Here is a 21,267-nt window from a genome sequence, read left to right on the forward strand (position 1 = left end):
ATATATGTAGACAGTGGGCAGATAGGAAATCGATCGGTTTATAATTTTGTCCAAAGTCAGGAAAAATAAAGTTCATGGAGGAATGAAATTTGAAAACATACGGCGAATCCCGTCGCCCTAAATAAGTTTCGATCTCTCGGAATAGAGTGTATAGATAATATTTGGTTGGACGTTTGATGGAAAATGACAGGTTTTTTATTTTGGACTGGCGGGGGTGAAGGGGGACTGGGCTGAGGGGTGATCTCAAGTCAAATAACGTGTTGCTTGCGTGGAATAGGCTGCAGTAGCCAAGCTTAAGGAAGAAAACTAAACTTGCTAGGCGAAGAGGTCTTTTTTCCGCTTTTACCCCCTGTGCCCACTTTCTTTTGTACCGCAAATGTCTAACCACCTACATCTCCAACTCTCTACAAGGGGGCGAGGGAGAGAGAGTGAAAAAGAGAAAACAAGAATACCAAATAAATGAGAAATTTTCGTACAGGCACCGCTTCCGTACGTTCCATGCTAGCAATAACAATTAAATATCGACCGCTTTCCTCGGCCGGAGAGAACCTGAGATACTCAGAGACTGCCAAGTACCAAGACCCCGCTCACCCCCTCCCTCTATTTCTCCATCTACCGCACACATCTAAACTCTCTTCTTTCTCCATCTCTTTCTTGAATGTAAATCCATCCTTTCTATTTGCCTTATCTCATCCACTCATTATTTTCGCTTTTTTACTCAACATTTAGCTAGTTTAAGTTGAATAAATGTTTGAAGACAATGTCATCTGTTATAATGTCACACCCAAAATCTCTAAACGTGTAAAGTGTTAATGACAAAAAATGTAAACGTTTAGTGGGCCTGCTTTTGATAAAGGAGTTCACTCCACATTTAACATCTGCTCCAGTCCAGAGTTTGGCCACAGATCACAAGCTTAATTGAATAATGGAGGACTGTAATAGGATAGAGTGGACATACATGATCAATTGAAAGGTTTCCCCTCTCTGTCTGGTGGTATAAGCATAGAAACCTATATGACCTAAGATCCGTGACAACATTAGAGTGATGAGAGGTGCAAGCCAACATTAAATATCTGTTTAATATGAATCAAACCTATCTTGAAGATGCACTCATAATCTTTTGCACCTGTCTATACGACAGGTAACTTAATGATAGCAGCGTAAATGTAGCATTATGAAAGACAAAACTTTTTATGTTCTAAGATGTCGGCCCCCATGAGGTGACCCTCTCTATGTGGCCATACAGTAAATCTCTTTAATTTGAGTATAGGCTATACTTTTAAGCCAATTTTATAAATGTTGTTAATTTCTTAGTGTAAAACTTTTTTTAAATATAGAAAAGTCTACCTTTAAACTTGTTTTCAATGTGATGAAGTGATGTTTTCTTAGTTACATTGTCTTAAAACTTACAAAAATATATTGTAGCATACTTTAATGGCTAACTGGGGAAAAAACTTTAAAGCAAATGCATTGCAGTGATTGGATCTTAAATGGCCCATCTGTGGTAATCTGAGTGAGCAAACACATAAGAGGTGAGACTGGTGCCCTTAAAACAACTTTTCAGGCTGAACAACTATCAAAAGTTTCTCAATCAACGTCATCGCCTTTCACTCTCTCCCTATATATTTTTTTCCGCCTCAGAACTTCTTTCCCGAACTCAAACCATTCGATTTCTATTTATTTCCCCCCCACCGTTTGCTCAGCCTTCTCATCCGATCTTACCATTTCCACACCTCCGAGCCTCAACTCCAGCTATTAATCCCCATTCTTCGCGATCGGTGCCCGAGTGGCCGTCACTCTCTTTCCTGTCGTGTTCTCCATCCCATCTCGTTTTCTTATCGTTTTGTACCTATTTAATTAGTTAATGCATTAATTATTTACGCCCCAATACCTGCACTATTAACATAGATACCCTTTCCCCCTAAACACCCCCCAGATCACCCTGTCAGCTGTGGGGCTATTTCCGTAAACGCTGGAGGAGGAAAAAAACCCCGTTACGCGGCTGTAGTTTTTTTTCTCCCTTTTACCCCATACCTCTTTTTCACTCTATTTCTCGTTCTTCCCCTCTTTGCCCCCTACCTATTTCCCCACAGCCATCTCTTCTCCGTCTATCTTTCTTTTTGCCCCCCTTCGCCCCATACACTCTCTTCTTTTCTCAGTGCCTTGCAGTCGCCTCCGTCGGCTAGTCTCTCTCCCCGGCGTTGGAATTATGAAAAATGCGCCCATCGACAGAGCGCCTCAGCTTCGATTAGCCGAGATGGGACATGACAGGCCGCGATCAATACTTATACCGTCCTATAACGTGTCAACTAATGAATCAATCTCGGCTAAATTTTCCATTTTTCAAAAGCCGACGCGAGAGACTGGAATATCCTCTTTTGTAAAGATATTATTATCGATTTCGTCGGCAATTTGACATCGGGGGTAGTTAATTCCACTCTAGAATAAAATTGAAAACACTTGAGATTGAAGTGAGAGAGGTAGAGAGAGGGAGGGAGGCAAGGGCAGAACAGAGCGGGAGGGGGAGAGACGGTTGTTGACTTGATAAAAGAGGATAGGGATGGAAGAAGGGAAAAGAGGAAGAAGAGATACCAGGGGTGGCAAAGGAGAGAAACCAATATCTATCTATCTATCTATCTATCTATCTATCTATCTATCTATCTATCTATCTATCTATCTATCTATCTATCTATCTATCTATCTATCTATCTATCTATCTATCTATCTATCTATCTATCTATCTATCTATCTATCTATCCATCCATCCATCCATCTATCTATCTATCTATCTATCTATCCATCTATCTATCTCTCCATCTATCTATCCATCCATCCATCTATCTATCTATCTATATCGAATAGAATTACCGTATAGAAACATAACAGGAAGTTACCCGAGTATTGCAGAATTTGATTGTATCATAATTAAAGCTTTAGTCTTGCATGATATGTTTTCATGAGATGGCATGTATACAAATTCTAGCTCTAAAGCCTATAATAAAATAGATATTTCGCAGTTTATGTGACGGTGTGCAAGTGAATTGGTTTGGTGAGTCAGTTCCAAATGTAAGGTGAGAGCATTCGTGTACTGTATGCTGGGGTTTGTGTATAAAGAAACATACAAAAAAGACACAAGAAAAGGAAGAACTAGAAAGAGGATTGAGGGATTAAAAGACATAAAGGAATAGAGGAGGACAGAGAGAAGGAGAAAGAGAGAGGAGCAGTCAGCACGCGTGTCAGAGTGAAATATAGATGGAGGAGGCCAGTGTGTGTGGGGGTCAGAAAGGTGCAGTGTAACTGTCGACAATCACAGCCTTATTTACCTGTCAAAAACACTATCATCCCACACGGCCCCAGCCAAGCAATTTCTGCTGTCGTTCCCTCCCTCTTCTTTCTCTCTTTCTCTGCCTCCAATTACAAGCTAGAGGGCTATTTCTCTTCAGGACAAAAACACTGCCCGCCAGCCCTCCCTCTCTCTTCCGATCACCCTCTTTTTCTCTCCCTCTCTTGCCCCTACTCCCTTAGCCAACAGTTGCAGAGTGGAAATGAACAAGCTGTAAACACACACCACTTAGCACCGTGTGTGTGAGTGCGTATCTGCCAGTGTTTGTGTGTGTGCAGAGTTTTGTGGAGACAAGTACTGACTAAAATGACAAACCTGACTGCTGAGTGATTGACAGCTGTGATGACCTGAACATCTGATCAGTGACTGTTTCCTTGTTGTTTAAGCAGAACATAAAAGCTTATTTTTAAGTATTGTACCACAGTATATTGGCATGATAAACACACTGCTGAGGTGATGTAGTCATATCTCCTGTATATTATTTAAATTCAATGAAACATTACGTGCTTTCAGACAGCATCCACTCAAATATGCTCAGTTAACAGCAACGAAGCAAAAGAAACACCCAGACTAAAAGTTGAACTACTAAAACTGAGCTGTTGCTCAAGGCGAAAGCTGCTATTGTGCCATCTGAGGGGAAACTGAATGTTGTAACAGCATTGAAAACCACTCAGTTTTAGCTTTTCATGTCATCACTGACAGAAAGAAAATGGCACACAGTGATTGTGTGGTGATTGTATAAGGCTTGTGCTCTTTTCCTTAAAAAGCATAACAGTAGACTAGTGCTGAGGAACGGATTCACACCTATTTCATTGATCTATCCATTAGAGTCAGAATGAAACGGAAGTTGTACTTTATCAAAAAGATTTTCACAATACATCAATTATGTAAACTTGATCCTGAGCTTTGATATTTATTGACTGAAAAGTATAAAGCCAAAAATGGATGAATCGTTCAGATTAATTCTTCATGCCAACTTTAAGATCACCAGCAGTAAGATAAAAGTTTCCCAGGCCTTCTAGCATCCCACATCAAGAGTTTTGACCGTGAAGCAGGTCTCGTGGCTAATTCTCACTCAATATCATAACCCTAGTGCCTAAGCTGATCCAGGTACAGCATTTAGAGCAATTCCGGCCAGCCTGTTGACTGACAGAGAGTGACAGATAACCAAGGTTGCCATTGCACAGCTTGGTTGATATGCTGTGTGGACTCAGTGGATTTTGTAGTGTCATTCAGTCACAATGACACACACATACAGTACATACACAACCACTAACATGCACACATAATGTCAATCTTATAGACAGACAGACAGACAGACAGATACACAGATCACAGATTCACATCCAAAAGATGACTGTCATTTCAGGTTGCTGTATCCAACAATAGCTTCTTAAACAACACAGTGCATGTATCTCCATCTTTACTCATTTAGTCCAACAGTTAAATCTCTTGTACTCATTCAACCAGAACCACTGCCACAATTACTGGTGTACAATATAAACATTTCACTTATAACGAGATTCGTTAGAATGAATACGACTTAACACAATGATTACTTCAACATGTGTAATCAGATGTGTGTAAACCGTTTTACATTTTCTTCTCCACTACACTCCTCGTGTGTACTATAATTAGCATTGGCACTCTGTAGTATCATGTTTTGTGTGTAATGTATTTGCAAGTTGTTTTTTTGAAGTTTGCATTTGACTTGCTTCCCCCTCATTGTATTGAATTTATATTACTAAATGATCTGCTCTTTACCTCTTAGCAGTCCACTATTATAAATAAACATCTCTTCTTAATTGCTTTTCTTGCTTAAAGAAGAAAACTATCAAGCTGATAAATGTTGAAAATTCAATACACAATCAAATAGCTTTAAATGTAGAGTAAAAGAACGAACAAATAATGTATTTTGACAGATGACAAATAAGCACTGAATGTTACGGTAAAAACGACAACGGTCATGATGTGCTTTAAAAGCTTCAGCTTGCTCTAATTATTCTGCGTTAATGTAAATTAATTTGCTGATTTTCAATTGAAAAGATTTTTAAGGGTTGATAACAGTTTGAAAGGTCAAATATGTGCCCTGTTATCAACAAGTGACAACTGGTGAAAGATAGTGTCAAAAATAAAGAACTGATACAAATGGAAAGGCTGGATAAAAGCAAAAACTCATCGCAAAAGCTGGAGAATCAAAATTTACTGACCAGTGAAGTGGCAAAACTAAGACACCTCTGGAGAGGGAAGCACCAGGGAGATTGCTTTGACAAATTTTGCGAGTCACTGTGATGTGGAAAGCATATCACGGCTACCAATCCCCAAGATCTGCCTCCAGATTCTGTAACTGGGCTGTCACTTTCTTTAACAGTGTGAATCCACTATGAGATTTATGAGAACAGATGTGTACCTGACAAAAAGCATTATGTGTAATAACAAATTATGATATCAACAGTGAGGGGGAATGTAACTTCCCATAAATAAACCGTATCGGACAAATAAGATACTATATACCAAGCTGTGCTTGAAAGTGTATATACAGCCTTTGCAGATTATGTGTAGATATTTAGCATTTAAAAAAGAAAAGAAAATAATAATAAAAGAAAAAAATCCACAACATTTTCCACAAAAATATTAAGCATTATAACATAAAAGAATATGGGATGGTCAGAGCAACTAATTTAGTAAAATACATATATATTATATGTATAGACCATAAAAAAAAATTATACGGCAGTGATAAAACTGGATACTTATCATATTTAATTTAATTTCATTTATTATACAGGAAAGGTTCAAAGTAACATTAAGGTACAATTTAAACGGGCCTGACTCAGTTTAAAAACTGGTTTCCTGCAGGTTCCTGTTCTGGAGAACATAACATCATTATAGAGCTTCACATTACAATAAAAAAAATGTAGGTGTAGAACTGAAAAAAATGGAAAATTAGCTTTAAGTTAAAAGTGGATAGAGAGAGAGAGGTTGAAAAGACAGAGAGAAAAGAATTTAAGAAGGGAAGATGGGGGGGGGGGGGGGTAGGAGAGAGTGATGGTGGATTGAGTGTGTGTTAATGCGCTGTGCTGTGGATTAGTACGGGCCGCCCGGGCAGCTGAGCAGAACCAGCCAGCCCTCACAAACCAATCAGGCCTTCATTAGGCCAGGCGGGGGGGATCGATGCTCAGCCCACATCAATTAAACAGGCCCCAAACCATGCACACTCTTTAACACACACACACACACACACACACACACACACACACACACACACACACACACACACACACACTCACAACTAACCTGCACCTGTACATTCTATTCTGTTCTACTTTAGATGTGCACAAACTTTATCACATATTTCATGACACTTTAAAATGGGATAAATACTTTTGAAATCACACTGGAAAGCCCTTAATAAATGTTTTTATTTTGATGTTCTCTTTCTCTTTATGCTTTCTCTTTTTGGCACAATACCATATACTCTTCTTGACACATAAATGCCACACATTTAAATAGCCTACCTCTGATTCACATAAACACCCCACAATCACAGTACAAAGGTATTTTTTAGTCTCTCTCAGTTTGCACACAGAACTCTGAACACCCATCATTCACTGTCTTATTTCCAGGCCCTTGTATGTTTGTTTATTACATATTTGGGGTTAATTTTTTTATGCTTTCTGCTACAGATAAGAATACCTTCCGCTCATGTTTAACATATTTAATGTTTAAATCCACACTGCAGACTTTAGAAAATGCAATAATTTAATCTGGGACTAAATATGATTTTGTTTGAACATTCGTTTGAACATATTTTACATATGTGTGTGACATGAGGGTGCATGGGTAAATTTCTACTTTAAACTATCCCTTTAACAGTTCTGCAGTAGTGATGGACACATCCTTCTGGGCCCTCACAAATGTGTTCCTGTGTGTTAGATCTTAGATACACGTCCAGAACTTTAATTCGCACCAACAGCTTTAACAAGTCTGCTTTTATGAAATCCAACCATGAGGCTTATTATTTTTAGGTGAAAAACAGTCATCTATAACAACAAAAAAACAACTTTTTTATTAGTAAGCTAATATTATATTGAATTTAAATACTATAATGTAATCCTATAATAACTTCAAATTGTACAGCTTTTTGAGATATTTGAATCAATATTGTTTAATAAACAAGTTCATGGTCAGAGAATGCGAGTGGTGTTTGTTCAGGATCACTCACAAGTTTTCTCTCAAGTGAGGAAGTGGAAAACCCGGAGTGTAACTGGAGAACACTGATAACTAAAGAAGCGGGTGAGTGGAAATCTTTGTCACTCCACTCATAGGGTAGAGCAGGGTGTGTTGTCACACTTTTCACACCGTCTAACATTTACTGAGCATCATACATCACAATGGTATAAATGACATACCAAATGAAAGAAGGAAGTCTTGGGCACATATGTTGTATTCATAACATCTTCATATCTTATCTCCTTACAGAGTTGTAGACTGTAGAAGAGTGTGCACTTGTGACAATTTGCCCCATCTGCGGGTAAATTGTCACACTAGATTATCTAAAAATAAGAACACAACTACTTAATTGTGAATATTGATTTTAATTTTTAGATTCAAAGCAGAACTGGAAATATAAACAATTGTGCCTGGAGAATCTGGAAAAACAATTATTTCAATCCAAACAATACACATTTCAATCAAAACACATTAAGCGACAAGACCACTTTACTTTGAACTTTAAACTCAAAAGTTCTCTGGCTTGCACATAGATCATGATAACTGAATGGAATGCTGCAGATAACTCGCTTAACTTAACATGTTTAACCTCTGAACAAAACAGATGCCCTGGATCTGACTAATCAGACTCATCTTCAGTCACAATTCTGGCACACATAAATTGCCTGGCCTGAGGTGCAAGCATCATGGGCCCAATTGTTGCATTTTACACATTTTACCCAGGTCTCCTTTGGACGGCTGTTTGAAAATGGCTCTATACACAGACGAGGCAGAAGCACTCTTCATCATCTGATGATGATGACTCTTGTATGATTTTTCTTCTTTTAGCTGCTTTGTTCTTCACAGGTCCCGATTTTGACTGGATTTTGACTCCTACATGTGACGACTTGCCCCAAACTGACATGTGTGCTAATGTTGGCTAAATCTCAAGGTTAGCTCAACATAGCACTTTAGTTAAGTATCAAAAGACATGTTATTGTCGTCTCTGTTTTGTGCAAAATAATCATTTTTAACATTCATATCTAACATTCATACCTTGTATTGCATAAAATGTAAAGTGCAAAAGTTTAACTTTTTAAGCAGAAAAATAAGAAAATTGTGCTTACTTCAGATAAGAGTGATCTTGACCACATGTGAACAGGAAGTTGACTATAGAAGAAGAAGTCACACAAAGTGGCTATTTGATTTTTGAGATAGAGCCTCTAGTGTTGGAGTCATGAACAGTGTGACAACTTACCCCCTCTCCCTATGCTGTTACAGGTTATACTTTGGCTTCATTTGGAACTATTTTTGTTTGCAAAGAAATGACCAACTAACTGACCATTTTTTAATGCAGATTTTAAAAGTTACTAAATGTAACTTATTTTTATATACAAAAACAATATCACACTCACAATAATGCTACAGTTGAGGCCTATTGAATATTAGCACAGCTGTGGCCTCATGCCTACATCCAAATAACAGCAGTGCTGATGTTCAGTCTTAAAAGTAAAATCAAAATTGTAATAATCCTGTCAGTGTTCAGGACTAAATGAGTTGGCCCAAATTAACAAAGAGCCTTGAACTGAGCCATACACATGATCCTACGTATAGAATGCCCTCTAGTGTACGCCGTCTACGGTCTGTTAAAGGGCGCCGTAAGATATGGAACATGAGCACGAGACGAGAACTAACCTGCAGAAAATGCATACGCTCGCGTCCAGCCTGGACTCTTACCCACACAAACGCGCGCGCAACATCGATAACACCCAATTACATCCACGCTCGCACACAGAAAGTCTTGAACACACAATTACACGCGCTACGGACAACCTTTTATTAACACTCAATTACACACACGCATAAATCACCAACGAAGCGCGCACCGCACCGTGACCGCAGGAGCGCGCACGGGTCGTTAGCCTTCATGCGCTCAAAACCTAGAGAGAAAGACAGTGAGTGAGAGAGAAAGAGGAAGAGAGAGAGATAGTGAGACTCAAAATAAACGTGTCTATGTTAGACGATTACCGGGCCGCGCTTCCTGCCCCGCCATATCACCTGCGTTCAGCAGCATTGACACGTCAGTCTACGACGGCTAACGCTTTGTGACAGCGCTTAGATTATAATATCTGGCCCGTATTACTGGGCATTAGCGCTATTACGGCACCCCGCCCTCGCTTAGCCCGCTCAGGTGGACCATTTTGGAAATGGAGAAAAAGAAATGAGGAAACCGATAAAAATGCATGGAGAAGAGCGAGACAGGGGGGAAAACAAGGGGTACTCATTAAGTTATCCCACAACTGAGAAGTATACTAAAATATCTGAAACATGCCAACAGTTTGGACCTAAATTAAACCATTTCTGCTCTCGGGACCAGTGATTGGCAAACTCTCTCTGAAAGTGGCATTATTTGTTTCAGAGAGGCCTGCAAAACGCATCCTGATCCTATTAGATAGATGATTAAGCTTTAGTGGAAAGAGATCAGCAAGTTCTATTAGGAGTAAAACCGTTTATCTAAATGAGTTTATGTATTTTTTTTAAAAGGATGTGCGTAATTACACAGACTTGGGTGCAATCTTCTTAATATGTTCGTTTGGCTCAGAAATGATGAAGAGTATGAATCAACCCCAGAGAAGATGATTTACGGTTTGTACATCGACACGCTTGACTTGGTATTGCTTTTCAAAAACCCTCATTTATTACACAAAGAATACACTTATATCTAGGTCTTGTTGTTTTAATTAGGGAAATTAATAAGTACGAATAAATTAATATTGCCTTGTCTAGGCCCAGCAACTTCAATACTGGGGCATTTCTGGACGAGGATACATTTGCGCAGTGCAATTAATGCTTAATAAGTAAGTGATTAATTATGATTAGCACGCAGATTTGTGGTAATGGTCTCTCTGCGAGCTCACAATAAGGCTTGACGTGTTTATTAGCTCATGAGCCCATATATTCATCTCAGTCTGTGGGTGTGATCATCTGAACCCCAATCTACATATCCAAACGTGAGTGAGTGGGTTCACTTACATCTCCATTTGTGCTGGAGGCCTATTTGTTCTGCTCACTGTGGATGGTTGTTCTCTTTGTCTATTCATCAGCAGTCCATTAGTGGCGCGCCATTTGAACGGCTTGGTGCACACAGACGTCATATGATTAAAGAAGCATTCATTTTCCCCCCTAGATGTCTTTATTTGCACTGTGGGAAGGGGTGTGAGTGTTAGATGTCTTCTTTGTCACCCCAGCAGGGTAATATAGTGAGGATCGGAGGCGTCCATCAATCGAGGAACTGTGATATCCACAATCGAAAGCTTGTGCCATGGGGCACTAGGGTTCCACGGGTGCCAGTTGTCTCCAAGGCAACCTTGACAGACTCTTGACAGGTGAAATGATGACATCATGACCATCTCCTTTGGCGAAACGTAAAGGCTACGTTTGAGGCCAAACTTCAGATGAGGTAGATGTACCGAAACTCAAAACTGCTCTCGTTTGGTCTGATCTGGTAGAGTGGCCATTTGACCAGAACACTGGCAACACTTGAAGATGACTATAGTTACTTTTGAGACAATTCATACAAAGAGGCTAGGCATTTTTTTCCCCTTTCTCTCCCTCTCTCTTACTCACTCACAATGTTCATTGCCCAGAAAAATAATTTCTTGGTCATTTCAACCCTTTTGTGAGCGGCAATCAATTTCTCTTCTTTTCATGATGGTTTGAGAGTGTGCGCACAGAAGTTTGACCTTCTCTAAAAGATCTATCAATTCATCCATCCTGCAATCTGTCTATTTATGTTGTGATCGCTCTGCTTTTTCGTGTTCGTTGATGTGAGAGCATCCATAGGCTCATCTGGTCGTCAATCCGTCATCTTGTGTGGCATTCTGCAATTATCCAGCAACAATATAAGAAAAAAAAAGATCAGTGATGGCGGAAAAGGAAAAAAGAGGCCGTTGTTTGGCCAAATGCATTGCCTACAGAAGAATGTATTTATACACTGTATTTAAAAGTTACATATAGACTCCTCACAAGGATTAAGTCAAAACATATCCTACCTGAATTCCAGATTCTCTTGTACTTGAGTTCATTAGTCCAACCTGAAAAACATTACAACAGTTTTTACACACAGACACACAAAATGGTTTTAAAACATTTACATATATTATATATAGTCATTAATTCATTTGATTTGTTCAGACAGCTGATTCATACAGGAATTAAGTAAATGGCTCTCTTTATGGCCCATTGAATCAATGGTTCACTAAAAATACTAGTGTCTTGGAGAAATCTACCTGCAAAGGATGGTCATACCAAAAATGTTGTGTAGGATTTAGTCAAAATTTCTGTGTAGTCTAATCCATAATCCAAGATGCTTGACGCAGAATGAAATATACTAGGAGACTTTATTGAACACGGGGTATACACAGGAGAACTCTGAACACACACTACAGCTTCACATTGATGACACAGAACAAGGAACAGGAAAAATTGAGGGTATTGTTGGACACAAGGATATTTAAAAGAACAAGAACCAGGTGCGCAACTCAATCACAAACCATGAAAACAAACTAGAAATGAGAACTCAGGCAATATGAACAGGGAACACGGGAAAACCAAACTAAATAGAACATGACTGTGACAGTAGGCCCCCTCTTGTCCAACAGAGGAGGGAGGGAGGAAGGGGGTTCCTGAGGTGGGTGAAGGGCGGGTAATACACAGGAAATTCAAGGGGCCGGCAGAGGGGATCAACATTGAGGAGAGTATGAAGAGGAGAGGGAGGAGACGAAGAGGAAGGAGCCAGAGAGCAACCCAGAGCAATGGCAAGACAAAACCGATGGAGGGGGAACCCAGGGTGGAGCCAGGAACCCAACCGACTGAAATGGAGGCAGGAAAGGTGGAGACCCAGGCGAAGTCAAGGAGACGAAGACCCAGGGTGACACCAATGGATTGGAGGAACTGCAGGCTTGTGAGACCAAGGTGGAGACGAGGGCTCAGCAGACCAGAGCGGAGCCGGTGGGAGTGAGGACAAAGGTGGATCTGAAGGGAAGGAGGAGTTTAGAAGATTCGAAGGGGTGGAGAGACAAGGTGTAGCAGGAGGCCTGGAAGTCCGTGGAACAACCAGGGTGATGACTGGCCAAGGTGGAGCCGGTGGGACAGGGGAGTCCGGAGGAGCCTGAGGGATGATGGAGCACAGTGGAGTGAAAGGAGCTTGGAGACAATGGGTCGACAGGCCGAGGTGGAGGCCAGGGCTTGGACGCCTGAGGTAAAGCTAGAGGATTCTCACACCAAGGCAGAGCTGGAGACCGAAAAGTCCAAGGCGAATCTGAGTAATTGGACAGGGCCACCAGGAGCCGAGGGGCTTAAGGGAGCCAGTAAAGGTGGGGCCAAGGAACTGGATGAAGTCGACAGAGGAAGAGGGAGTAGGAGGCTGGGCGGGACCAGCAGCGCAGCGATGAAGGAGACTTGAGATTGGGGAGGACCAGCGGCTATGAAGGAGACCTGTGCTGGGCGGAACCAGCAGCAAAGCAGGAGACTTGAGGCTTGGCAGAACCAGTAGCAACGAAGGAGACTTTGGCCTGGGCAGGAACAGCTGCGATGAAGGAGACTTGGGGCTGGACGGAACCAATAGCCCACGAAGAAGACAGGATTGACATCAAACTCTACTAAAATACCCTCAGGCACGGACGTTGGTGCTGGATCACGCATCTGGTCAGACTCCATGATTGGTTCGGGTTTCCGGACGGAAATGGATTCCGGCATTAGCTCGGGCTCTGGCTTTGTGGTGGGTGCAGGCTCTGAGTCTGCAGTGGGATCAGGTTCATAGTCCATGATGGGCATGATAGTGGGCTGGCTAGGCTATAGGTCCGAGGTGGGCTCGGGGCTAGTCTTGTCCTCCACTGAACAAATGGTGAGGGGGATCCACACTGCTCAAGCACCCACTCAACAAATTCAGCACAACTCCCTCAAGGATCATTCACGGGCAGGCGAGCCTTGGACTGCTCGTTGAAGCTGGTGTGGTAAAAACCGCAGAGCGAACATATAATATGCATAGAGTTTATTTAGAAATTGGGGTGAAAAGAGAGAAAATGAGTAGGAACAATAATGTGGCAATAATGCAACTCCTCCTATTAAGTTTGTTTAATTGAGTCTTGACATTGGAAGAGGTCCATCGGAAAGTAATCACCTAATTTCACAGATTTAAATGTTATGACAAAACTAGGAAAGGGAGACTTCCAGGTTACAGGAACAACAAAGTTATAAAGGTCAGATCCAGGTTTTTTTCCTCCGTCTCACTTTCGTCTTCTTTCTTTCTTCAACAACTCACTACAACAACAACACACTCTTCCTATCAATCTCTCCCTTTTCCACTTTTTCTTCATCTTCAATACCAACCTTCTCATCTTTCACCATCCCTTCATTCTCATTGCTTGTTTCTGTCCAGCCACTTTCCCCTTCACTTATTCCCTGTCCCTCTCTGCAACACACACACACACTGTCCCTTCCAATCTCCCTCTTCCTCTCGCTCTCCCTCTCCCTCACTCACAGGACGATATTATATATTCCAGTCTGTTCTTTGCATGATTTGGGGAGTAGATGAAGCCATATCCCGCTCTCCTCCTTGGTCTCTCCCTCCCTCCCGCTTCTCGCCTTGTTGTTTAATGTTTCAATTTGGAGGAAGCAAACATTCAATCAGACAGATTAACTGTTTAATGCATGTCATCAGTCAAACTGTCTACAAGAGGGGGACCCTTTGCCTCTCCCCCCATCCAAACGCACATACACACACACACACTCACACATACATATACACCCCAACACCCGCAGACTGATGCTCTGACCTTCTCACTCCCAGGATTTCTGTGGCCCATGCAGACACTGTCTACTCTAATATAAATACACACACTCAGCAAGACATGCACGGTTCTTCCTCAGATATTCTTGCATATATAAATTCTGATTAATATAGAAGAGAACTAGAGAGAAAAAAGCATGACTGAGAAGGGGGAGTTTGGTTTATGAAGGTGACATTATGTGGTAGCAAATAATTAGAAATTCATCAAATCAGTAACATTCAGGTTTACTGAGATGCAGTCTGCAATTTATGCATATCAATTGCGCATAATTTTTTATGTCATATGTATAGACCACAACAACAACAACAGCTGTTTGTGAATACAAACATATTTTAACAGTCTGTCTCTCCTGCTCTCACTTACAGACTCGCACAGACACACACACAGAGAGCACAGGCCAGTGGATAGGGAAATCAAAGTGACAGGGTGGGAGAAAGAGGAGGGAGTGAGAGATTAAAGGAAATGAAAAGAGTAAAAAGGAAAGAGGGAGAGAAGGAATGAGAGGTAGAGCGTGGAGAAGGTGGAGTGGACTGTAAAACAGGCGCAGATAGAGCTGTGCGCCGTAGAAGTGACGTATAGGCACACATTGCAAAGGTCACTGCAAATATGTCTGTGAAATCACATACTATAAAACCTTGATGGGTTATCAACACTTTTTTTGTATAACTCACATTTAATATCCATTGATTAAAAAATATTCTAATAATATAATTACATAAATCCCTCTCTCATTCTTCATTCTCATCCAGCATGTCTTTTCCCCCCACTCTCAGTGTGTCTGCTTGATGACCGCAGCTCTCAGGGTGTCTAAACCAGGTAAGTATTGACAGCTAGCTCAAGTGACTCGCAGTCCAACAGTCAATATGCACACGGAGACAGGGTCCAAAGGTCAATGACAAAAGGAGAACGAGAAGAGGTAGAGAGACACAGAGAGAAAAGACACCATTTTGTGTGATTACTGTTATTTCATACTAAACCGCTGCCAAAATGAATGAATTGCCTAAAATGCGAATGCTATAGCTTGAGGTGAGACTACGATACTGAAGAGGAAAATGGCTGTCAAGGGTCAGAGGCCAGTGGTCTTTCCGGAGTTGTTCATCTCATGTTTTTACAACATGCTTTGAGGGATTCTAAAACATGGTGTTATTTAGAAATAAGCACCAAATTCGAATTTTATTCGATCTAAATTAGATATAAGACATAAATGTACAGAATTAGTTTTTTACTGGGCAAATATATGTATATATGAAGTTTCAAGTGTACGATACAACATTTCTTAGAGACAAGTTACCTAGATAGTGTGCTTAGAGGAGACACACACACTTTGTATTGACGCTAAGGGAGTGTCGTTGTGTATTGAATGAAAGGAGTAAATGAACACCCACCCCACCTTCTTTCTCACTCTGTCCATCTCTCCCACTCCCTCTCTATCGGCTATCAGTCTCTTTTCCTCTAATCATTTCCTTCCTTCTGGCCTTCTTTTCTTTCTAATGCAATTACCTTTCATTCATCTCTTCCTTCTCCCTCCCTCTCTCTCTCTCATTCTCAGTCACTTCATCCCCCTCCTTATAATCTGGCTCTCTGTTTGTATTACTTCACCCTATGGGGTATTGGTTTCCTTTACTTACTCTGAACTGATTCTCTCTGATTCACTTCTTGTTTTGTGACAGGCACCGCTGAAATTCAGCTGTGTGTGAACGTCTTTGTCTCCCTCCAGTTCCCTCTTCACACTTTCCTCAACCTTTTCTCCACCTGCACCACAAGGCCCTGAAAACACAAATAAGTGAGATGCTCATTAATCTATCATACTGACATATTGAGTTATTCTATTGCATACAAATCTTTTAAGGAGTATGTTAGAACAGATAGATAGATAGAAAGATAGATAGATAGATAGATAGATAGATAGATAGATAGATAGATAGATAGATAGATAGATAGATAGATAGATAGATAGATAGATAGATAGATAGATAGATAGATAGATAGATCTGGTTTAGTTGCTCATAAAAGTTAAGAGACATCTTAAGGTGGTGTGTCTACATGACAAATGATAGATCTATCTATCTAAATTATTTCTTTGTGTCAAACTTACACTGAATGATTAAAATGCATTCACTTTTCTTTAGACAAATACATAAAATCTTGTTTGACTTTGTCATGTAGCGTTAATGCATGGAAAGATTTAGCATACACTCTAAAAAATGCTGGGTTGTTTCAACCCAAATTTGGGTCAAAAATGGACAAACCCAGCCGTTGGGTTAAATTTTTAAATTAAAAATGTTAACCCAACGGTTGAGTTCGTCTATATTTTACCCAAATTTGGGTTAAAACAACCCAGCATTGTTTAGAGTGTAAATGATTTTCACTAGCTATCAGGAAAGGTGTGTCAAATGTCCAGTCCAGATAATCACGGAGTAAATAGTGCAAAGGCCTGTTAGGTGAATAAGGTGGATTTTGTTTCAAAGAGTGATAAAAAAAGAGAAAAAGTGTTGTGTTAAGACTCGGAATTGCAAAAGGAAGGATCAAGGCACTTTGCCAGGAAAGAAAAAAAGGAACAGGAAAATAACATGTCTTTTCTTACCTTCTGTTCCCTCTCAAGAAAAGTGGGAGCGAGAATGAAAATAAATAAAGTGGTTCACATCCACGGTAACGACCTTACTGGCTGACAAACACCTTTCCCTCTAAAAATTTGTGAATTCAGCTTCCTGCCCCGTGCGCATAGCTCTGCCAGAAACAGATGGCTGCCGGAATTGTCCTCAAGCAAGTTTCTAAAAGTGTTTGCCAAGAACGTCGCTGATGAGCGGTGAGGGCATCTAGTAGCACGCTATGCAGTTTCTGTTGGAAACAAAACGCAAAAAAAAACAAAGTTGCATGCGTGTCATTTGAGAAATATTGAAATATTTGCAAATGTGCTCTGCACATACTCAGCAAAGAGCATACAGGCTGTTCTGGTGACTATGTAAAAATGAGCATATTCAACTAAATGCCAGACTAACCAAAACGACCAAAAAAAAGAAGAAAAATAAATGTTTTAGTTTGGGCGAAATGGGTGTGCTGTCCATGGTGCTGAAATTTTAGTATTAAGCCAGAGCCACTGAAAACCATTTGCAGTCTCTGAAGTTCTTTGATCTGATTTATGTACTGTATATAGGCGACTCAAATAACTGACAAATTTCAATTGACAAATTTTTAAATAAATGACTAATGTCAAAGGTCAATATTTGATGTGGGAGATGATGCACGGGGCAGTGTATGGCCCGGACACATCTCTCGAGTGAACAACAGAAGTATTTGAGGCCTCATTTAGCACTCAGCTTTAGGAGCATCCATTTCAATTAGACTGTTGTAATCTCCAGCACTTCGCGGTTCTGTGCTCTGCTTGTTCTACCATGATGCCAACACTCAATACTTTGATCTGGACTCTGCAACCCTGACGATCCGGCCCTTTGGTAAAAAGCTCATCTGAGTGACCCTGCATGACCTTGACCACCTACACTACGGCCTTGGGTTTGGACGGCCATGCCCCGGACACAGAGCTTTCCCGTGAGAGATCTCTGGATCGTTTCATCAAACGCTGTCCAACAGCACGCGCTAACTAACGGACCTCCCACTCCTAACAGCAAGCGCGAGAACATCAATAGGATACAAAGATCATTTACAAACACTGCCAATCAGCATTCATTGAACAATAACTTCATATTCAACATATATATTAGGGAAGTATTCACATGAAATGGAGATGAAGGAAGACCCATGTCGATGTGTGGACGGACAGATATATGGTTGAGTGGATTTGTCTGCATGGGTGAATAGATAATTGGATAATATAAAGTTTGCATTCTAAAAGAAAGGGAGTGCTGAGAACCGGCTACGCTTGCTGTCACTCAGTCATTAATAACTGCAGGCAAATTAAGCTCCTCTTAATTGAGATACTGGGCTTGCATAATTATTTTTGCATACATTGAATAAAATTATGGTATTTGAGTAACGATGATGTATAGTTAGCACAAGGGAACTGAAACGTTCCTTATTTAGTGAGTACAGTTAGCCTTAAACATAGCCCACATAGGGTGCGAATAATGACTTGAACCCCAAGGCGGCTTAAAAGTGTAGGCCTACAGTCTTTTATGTGTAGCTTTTTTAGACGCTTCAGCTGGGGTTTCAAATACTTCAAAGTTAGATTAGAAGTTAACCCAACGCGCCTCTTTTCTCGTGGCGGTAAAAAAAAGACCCTATAGTATAGTGAACAAGTCACTTTTGTCTGAAGAGGTAATTGCAACGGTGGGGCTGCGGAACTTAAGCAGTTTTTTTCTTAAGCATCATAATATTTTACATTGTCATTATTTATCAACTGATTGCTTGGCTACATACCACAAAACATTTTATAAAAACTGTTGGGAAAGCCGATTGTACTCCTCATTTTTTGATCCCCCTGAAATCCTTGTATAATTCTTTCTCACACTGCCGATACACAAAAACAAGAACGAAACAACACAGAGAGACTTACCCCCTCCTCCCGTACACCTCCAACGCTACCTCTCTTCACTCTCTCCACTGGAGAAACGGCAAGGAACCGCGACGCGAAGGGCCGCACATAGCTGATCAATATTCGATTTAGTTGCTAATTTAGGGCCTTTCTATAGCTGTCATCCCGTGATGTATGAGTCCTAACCCGAGGTCGCCGTGGAAAAGAAGAAGGAGGAAAAAAGAAAAAAATATCAAACACCAGTCAACTTTTCACTTAACAATAGACCGACTTGAATATTATTTATGGCCGAAAGCGCCACTTTATGGGTGAATTGCTCCTATCGCTGGCTGAATGATGAAGCGGGCCTGTAAGTACAGGACATACAAGCACACACACACACACACACACACACTCACACACGGGTGGAAACGTATAAGCACAACTACCGCACGCAGGATTGAATGAGAGCATTTACAGGGGTCGAGGAAATATTAATTTCCAAAGACTTAACCGAGTGGCCTTTGCATAGCTGTTAGTGCGTGTGATTTTTCTATTGCAGGCAGCAGCTTCCATCTCGAGAGAGAGAGAGAGAGAGAGAGAGAGAGAGAGAGAGAGAGAGAGAGAGAGAGAGAGAGAGAGAGAGAGAGAGAGAGAGAGAGAGAGAGAGAGAGAGAGAGAGAGAGAGTCATGTTCACTTTCAGTCGGCGCAGGTCAGGGACAAAATATGTAAGTGATTTCAAGCACTCAATGAGAAACTTTTCGTTAATAGGTTACAAAAATGGATGGCAGAGTAAGAAAATTAGATCTGACAAAAACACACAAGGCATAAAATACAGCGACATTCACACAAACTAACTCTCTCTCTCTCTCTCTCTCTCTCTCTCTCTCTCTCTCTCGCACAAATATCTGCTTTATTTCGCCTCTTAATGTCTTCCCGATCGATCACCGTTCTCAGGATGTTATCAATAATTTGAAAGCTTGATTAACTTCAACGTTTCCATAACAATTCTTCGCGTTCATACTCTCCAGCATTTTTAATTAACACTTGCTTAATTAGCTCGAGATGGTATTGGACTATGATGGGTATTTGTATGGGGGAGGGCGGAAATTAACATAAAACCTCTCCTGATAAATTGATATATTATCAGGAAAGCAATGTTGTAGGAATTTCTAAGCGGAACGAATCATAAACAGACATCAATCAAAAGCAAGTAGCTCAAGACAACGTATAATTCTTTGAGAAAATTATTTAATTATTTCTGCACAAGGCTTTAATTTCACATGGAGAAAAAGATTAGAACTAAGGCAGAAAAGAGTTTGTTGACTTACCAGTGTGGAGGAATAAACTCTCAGCAAATAAAACAAAACATTATTGTATAACATGAATAAACTAATGTATCATATATTTGATGTAGCCTATTCTATGTTTTTGCAGGTGTGTTTTTTTCTGATACACTGTGGCCTATAGTACACCCATGCAGCCAATATGTGGGGAAACTCTATGACTACATGGCCACACTGTCATTGAACCTGAATTGTGATTAAGGTGATCGTCTCATGCTTCTTAATTACAATGTACATCACATTTACAAATCTCCACAAGTGCTCTAATGACTATAGAAGTCCATTCTGAGTGATTAGGATGCCTAAGCAAATCAATGCCAGCTCTGAGTTTTGAAGTTCTGTGTCTGGGTGGAATTTGTGGCTTGTTTTATCAATTAACTCTTATGTAAAGACATGGCAAAGGCTAATCCTTATGGGGTTAAGGGGCTATAAATGACCAATCCCATATGTCATACTGGAAAATAATGAACTGCATAGTAAATGCAGTTGAAACATCAAGGTCTTAATGTCAATAACTTAATATACAACTGTTTTTTTGCATTGTCCTATATGAACATTTTCAAACATGAATGTAATTTAAAAATCAGCTTCTGAATCCATAATTTAAAGTTAAATTATGTATGCAAACGCAGTTGGATGATTAGAAGCACTTACTCTGTGTGTATTAATGTGATATCATGTCTCAATATGACAAACAGAACCGATCTCCTGCTTTGCATATGACAGGATAGGCCCAGCTGAGGCCTCCTGCATGGTTCATTTGTATAATGACTTGAATGGGGTTAATCTTTCAGTTATTTTAAGCAGTACAAAAATATTCGTTCCCACTGGTCATATAATGGAATCAAAGCTGCATGTCCAACATGTTCCCCGAGTTGAATAAGCCTTATTAATAATAATGTTAATCCATTCCATTTAGTCTATAATTGTGCTTTGTTTGTGTATTGTAGGTTTATTGTAGGCATGCTATTTGTCAGACCCTTCGCTTGGTAATTTGTATTAGTAACATAATATTATGCAAACATATGCAAAAGTTCCAACACTGT

The 21,267-nt window shown here is 40.4% G+C and overlaps 1 long non-coding RNA gene across 1 annotated transcript; it reads right to left on the reverse strand.

Moving 5' to 3' along the window:
* Positions 1–8,039: 8,039 nt before the first annotated feature.
* On the reverse strand, positions 8,040–18,956 carry LOC307006318. Its single transcript, XR_013799440.1, has 5 exons — positions 18,917–18,956; positions 16,991–17,244; positions 16,035–16,173; positions 11,608–11,649; positions 8,040–11,436 (listed from the first exon to the last, which is right to left on the reverse strand). It is a non-coding gene; the product is annotated as an uncharacterized lncRNA (long non-coding RNA).
* Positions 18,957–21,267: the final 2,311 nt, after the last annotated feature.

Source organism: Phoxinus phoxinus, assembly GCF_949152265.1.
Source record: "Phoxinus phoxinus genome assembly, chromosome: 10".
NCBI lineage: Eukaryota > Metazoa > Chordata > Actinopteri > Cypriniformes > Leuciscidae > Phoxinus > Phoxinus phoxinus.